The sequence below is a fragment of the Pteropus alecto genome, unplaced genomic scaffold (genome assembly GCF_000325575.1).
Source record: "Pteropus alecto unplaced genomic scaffold, ASM32557v1 scaffold61, whole genome shotgun sequence".
In the NCBI taxonomy this organism is placed as follows: Eukaryota; Metazoa; Chordata; class Mammalia; order Chiroptera; family Pteropodidae; genus Pteropus; species Pteropus alecto.
Genome location: NW_006434835.1, coordinates 5,202,283 through 5,207,354, shown reverse-complemented (window position 1 = coordinate 5,207,354; position 5,072 = coordinate 5,202,283). Strand labels below are relative to the sequence as shown.

The following is a 5,072-nucleotide window of genomic DNA, read 5'->3' as shown; positions in this document are numbered from 1 at the left end:
TAGAAGATTACTTGGCAGATTTTAAGATTTTACCTGTAAGGCAAATCTGTGAAAAATTTTGGGGTAGGAGAGAAAACGAGAACAATTCCCGCTCTCAAGCAGTGTTGAACTCTAAGGACTGACATGCACAGGTAATTTGGGCGGAGGGATACAGGCCCAGCAAGGCAAGTTCCGCTGTGTGTATACAGACGGCACATTGACAGCATGGTAGAGAGCTTGCAGCCACAGCAGCCAGAGGAGCTCGTGGAGAAGATTTCTGTGTGTACTGAGTGTGCAGTGACGAGTGACATTTGGTTGGTAGATGAGGTGATCCAGGTGAGCAGTGTAAGAGCAAAGGTAGGCTAGAATATGCTGCGTGGGGCTTGTCTGGGGCCTGTGGGGAGCCATGGTGGCCTGGGAGGAACGAGGTGGGAAGTGGGAGGTGGACAGGTGGTGGAGGACCAGGAACGACCTGCCTTCCGGTCAGGCTCTGTGTAGTCTGGACCTGTTCAGACTGCTTTTAGAAGGCAGTCTGTCCGTCACGTTAGAGGTAAGTCTGTTTTGCACTAAAACAAGTAGGAAGTAATATTGTGAGCTGAGATTGGGGTCACGAGAGAGAGAGAGCAGATTTGGGAGAGAAAGAATGTTCTTTTTTGAACATTTGAGTATTAGGACAGAATGAGACAGTGGCTGTGTCTGGCAGAGAGTCTCAAACCTGGCCGCTCGTCAGTATTACCTGGGGAACTTTTTAAAGGTACAGATTCCTTGGCCCCATTTCAGGTGTGCTGACTCGAAGCGTGCAGAGGGGGGGCCCAGAAATGGGTATTGTAACGAGCGTCCCCAGTGGTCGTGAGGCTGCCCCAGCCACGGCCTCGCCCTGGGAACCGCGTCCAGTGCACGGTAGAAAGTGCGCTCCCGCGATGAGCAGGTCCGTAGATACAGGTTGTTAACTTATAAATAGAGGTTATCCTGGAGGAATTGGGAGCGAGTGAGATGGGGAACGTGTGCAGAGAGGAGAGAGCAGGACCTGAGGCCACCGAGAGGAAGAATGAGGAGGAGGAGGAGCCAGCCGAGGAACAGAATGGCAGTAAAAGAACCAGAGTGTCTGAAGCAGAGTAGAAGCTAAGAAGGAGCGATTCTGCGGGCATCGCTCAGCGAGCCCCGAGTATCAGCGCTGTTGATGCGGGAAGAAAGGAGCTAAGATTTATTAAGTGCTCCTGTGCTGCCAGCCTGAGCGACAGATGGGACGACTTTCACTTACCATGTAATCTTTTTGTGACTGTCCAGTGGTGCACACTTTTTTTCCCCTCTTCTTTCCGTCCATCCATATCTCTTTCCTGCATCTTAGGAGGTGAGGAAAGTGGGGTAATTTGGCCAGGGTTGGTCCCCCAGTCGACGTGTGGCAGAGCCTCGTGAGAACCAGCCGTTCCTGGTTCCGGAGCCCATGCTCCATCTAGCTAACCAGTGCTCTCCCAGGAAACATGAGAAACTCTGCATCTTTGTGATTAGCCTGTCATCTCTGATGGCTGAGAGGATTTCGTTGTAATAGTGGGGGTGAGTCAGATTCTGATGAGGTCAGAATCTGATTGCAGATGAGGATGTTCGTCAGTACTGAGTGGTCTAACGTGGAGTCTGGGCTGAGTCTGAAGATGAGTAGACCAGGTGGGATTGAAGTTGGCGCAGAGGAGATGCCTGGATGTAGCTGGTTTGAGGGAGGGTTTGAGGGGCGGCAGAGAGGGACAAGAGAAAGAAGTTCTTCACCTGTGCTGTCCCGTTGGGTGGCACCAGCCACGTGTGGCCATCGAGAACTCGCAGTGTGATTCCTCTGAATTGAGACTTGCTCTAAGTATAGAATATACACCAGATTTCACAATGTAACATAGATCATTAATATTTTTATACCGATTCTATATTGAAATGAAAATATTTTGGACTAGCTGGGTTAATAAAATACGTTCAAATTAATTTTACCTGTTTTTAATGTGGCTACTAGAAGACTTTAAATCACACACGTGGCTGACATGACCGTTCGTGGGCGGGCGCTGCTCTGGACGAGGGGGACTGTAGCGGTTTAGGGGGCTGAGGCTGCCGGGCAGCAGGAGGCAGCGACGGGCCTGGCGCCCTTTCGCCTCCACTGCGCGGAGCTCTGACCCCGTCAGAGCCGACGCTGCCGTTCTGGTCGTCGGACTCAGCCCAGCCCACCTCGCCAGAAGAAGTCATTCCCGAATTCTCTCCTATACCCACTCCATTTCAGATTTCCCTAGTTGTGTCTCAAATGCCTTGTTTAGCCCATTTTTAAAAACTGAGATTTAGTACAGTTTGTATTACATTTAGTTCTGCATCTTTAGTTTCTTTCGATCCAGATTAGTCCCTTCGTCTTTTTTATTTTAACTTCTCCATGACACTGACTTTTCCAAGATCAGGTCAGTAGTCTCATGGACTGTCCCTCATCCTGGATTTGGGTGATCGTTTTTTGTGGTCTAAAATGTCATTTCCCTTGTTCCTCCAGCCCTTGCATTTTCTCTGAAGTGGAAGGTAGGTCTGATGGCTTGGTGCGCTGTGGGTTCAGAGTTTCGGACAAGAGCAATGCACGAGGCTGCTGGGTCCTCCGTCTCGGCCCGTCCCCTCAGGTCGGCCCAGTGCCAGGGAGGGTGGGCGTGGTCGCTGTGTAGGGTGACCACCAGGTCTCTTCATTGTGAAGTACACTTTTCTGAGAGGTAAAAATGTGAAGAGTGCCATTTTCGACCAGAGGCCTTACAAGAGATTAACCACATGGAAAACTAGCCAAATAATTTATTTAGCAAGCACAGTAAGACAAGCACCCCAACTGCTTCTTGGGGTTCAGATCTGAGCGTGGTCGACTCCACTGCTTCCTGTCTTCGCCGTGCTTTACCACTCCCTCCCCCTTTAATGCTGCTCTTTATGTGTCGTGCTTAATCTTCATGAGCGTAATCATGTTTTAGAAAAGCTAAAACGTTCCTCCTGCTTTACCATCTCACTTACTCACTCTGAAGTGATTAAAGTCGCATCACGATTACTGTTTTGTAGCGCTTTCCTAACACTAAGATTGCTCAGAATGTCGGGAAGCGCTTCCGCCCTCCTGGCTCCCCCAGGCCCCACCGCCTACAGCACCTGGTCTTCCTAGGTGGTCTCCCATCCAAGTACTAACCAGGCCCAACCCTGCTTAGCTTAGCTTCCAGAGATCAGACGGGATCGGGCGTGTCAGGGTGGCCTGGCTGTAGACGCCTCCTGGCTCCTCTTAGCTCCCGCTCGTGTTGCCCATTCAGCTGGCTCTGCATCAGGCAGCGTCCGTGGGTCCGGGCGCTCGAGAGGCCGCGCTGCTCTGGGACTTGGGTGGCATCAGCATCACACATGCTCGCTGAGCTCACATAAAGCCATGCCCCGCCCCAGCTCTGTGGAATCAGGGTCACTGGTTCCGGAACCACTGAGAAGATTCTGACTCAGAAAGACCTAATTCAGGCTTCGTCATTATGCAGATTACCCAACTTCCATTTCCTCACATGCCGAAGAGGCATGGAGGCTGCCTGCATCATGTCGCGGGAAGTGAGTGGCCTTTTATTCTGTGTCACCCTCTCCGTACAGAGAACAGAGCTGTTCAGGTCTTATGCATGCATCCTTGATGCCCCATGTGGTAAAACCGCATGCTCCATAGTTATGTCAGAGTTGAACACATAGGAAGAAGCGTCCCTGCCTCCCCCTCCTCCCCTCCACGCCCCCACGGTTAGGGCTCACAGGTAGTCTGTGCCCAGCTTTCAAGGTGGCGACTGATGCCATGTGTTCTAGTGCAGCACTTCTTGAGTGTATCTGGTGAAAGACCAGGGTTTTGGTTTTTATTTGTTTTTAAATTTCCAACCCATTGCAGATTAATATGATGCTTTTATGAAATATAATAAAAATGAACTACTAGACAAAGGACCACACATCTCACTGCGGTGTCGAATTGCTAATACCAGTTACTAAATCCTCCCTTTCAATCTCTGCACTTACCTGCCAGCTGGTCCGTCTTCAGACCGGCCCTGGGGCCACCCGCAGTGGTGCGGGCTCGGAGCACTGATTCTGATTTCGAACTGTGGGCTTCAGGGAGGCCCTTAGCACCTGGGATGAGTGTAGACAAGTGCAGGTTTCGGGGGGCAGGGGGAGCGCTGTTCTGTCAAAGTCTCCCTGCATTGTCCTCTGCACAGTACATCGCGTGCCCTACCTGGTTTCATGCCGGAGGTGTGTTTTTTTGACTCTAGGTGCTGATGTCCTTCCTTGTTTTTTAAAATTCATATTTTTATTGTTGAAACCATAGTAAACGTCAATACAGAGGAAAATGTAAAGGAAAAGCCATACATAATTTCACATACTCTTTTCATTGGAGAACTTCTGGGACTAATCGAGTGTGTTCATATGTTTTAAATTGTCCTCACAGTATATGTATATTGTTTTTTGCCTTTTGGTTTGACATTGTATTAAAAACATTTTTCAAGTTGCTACATGGAGTTTATGTTTGCGCTTTTTAACGGTTATCTGATCATGCCGGAAGTCTTCGCTTTATCTTAGTCACCGGAGTTGTAGAGTCCTTGGGCTTTGGAGTCAGTAGAACATCAGCTCCACTTAGGAGCCGGGTAGTGACCTTGGCAGACCGTCTGCCTTCGTGAGGCTCGTCCCGTACCTGTGGCCGTCAGGTGCCTGGCACAGTGCTTCACTCCCCTGTTCTGCCGACGAAGTGGGGACTTCTGCGGAGCCGCCTTGTCGTCTCAGTGGTTGGCATGTTCTGCCTCTCCCTGTCAGGAACGTCCAGGACTCCTCGGGCTCTGCGGTGGCTCGTTTTCCTCGTTCACGTTTGGGTTCAGTCCTGACCTTGCCACTTCAGCTGGCTCGTGAGTCAGCCTGTATCGTCGTCCGTATATGGCCAGGCGAGAGCCCGCCCCGTTGTCAAAAGCAGCCCATTGCGTCCCGTCTGAATTCTGTCACGTAATCAGAGCGGAGCCCTTGTGTGTGTGTTGGGCAGACGTGGCTCTTTCCTCGGGGATGTTCACTGCTGAGTGGTCGGTGTCCAGGGATGAGCCCGCAAAGCCAGAAGGGGCGTC

General features: G+C 50.8%; 1 protein-coding gene and 1 pseudogene across 1 annotated transcript in view; one reads left to right on the top strand and one right to left on the bottom strand.

The window, feature by feature from the left end:
• NOL10 (nucleolar protein 10) overlaps nt 1–5,072 on the top strand; it is a 74,006-nt gene that overhangs the window by 21,120 nt on the left and 47,814 nt on the right. The window lies entirely within an intron of this gene.
• Nucleotides 3,100–3,223, bottom strand: LOC112478515 (annotated as a pseudogene).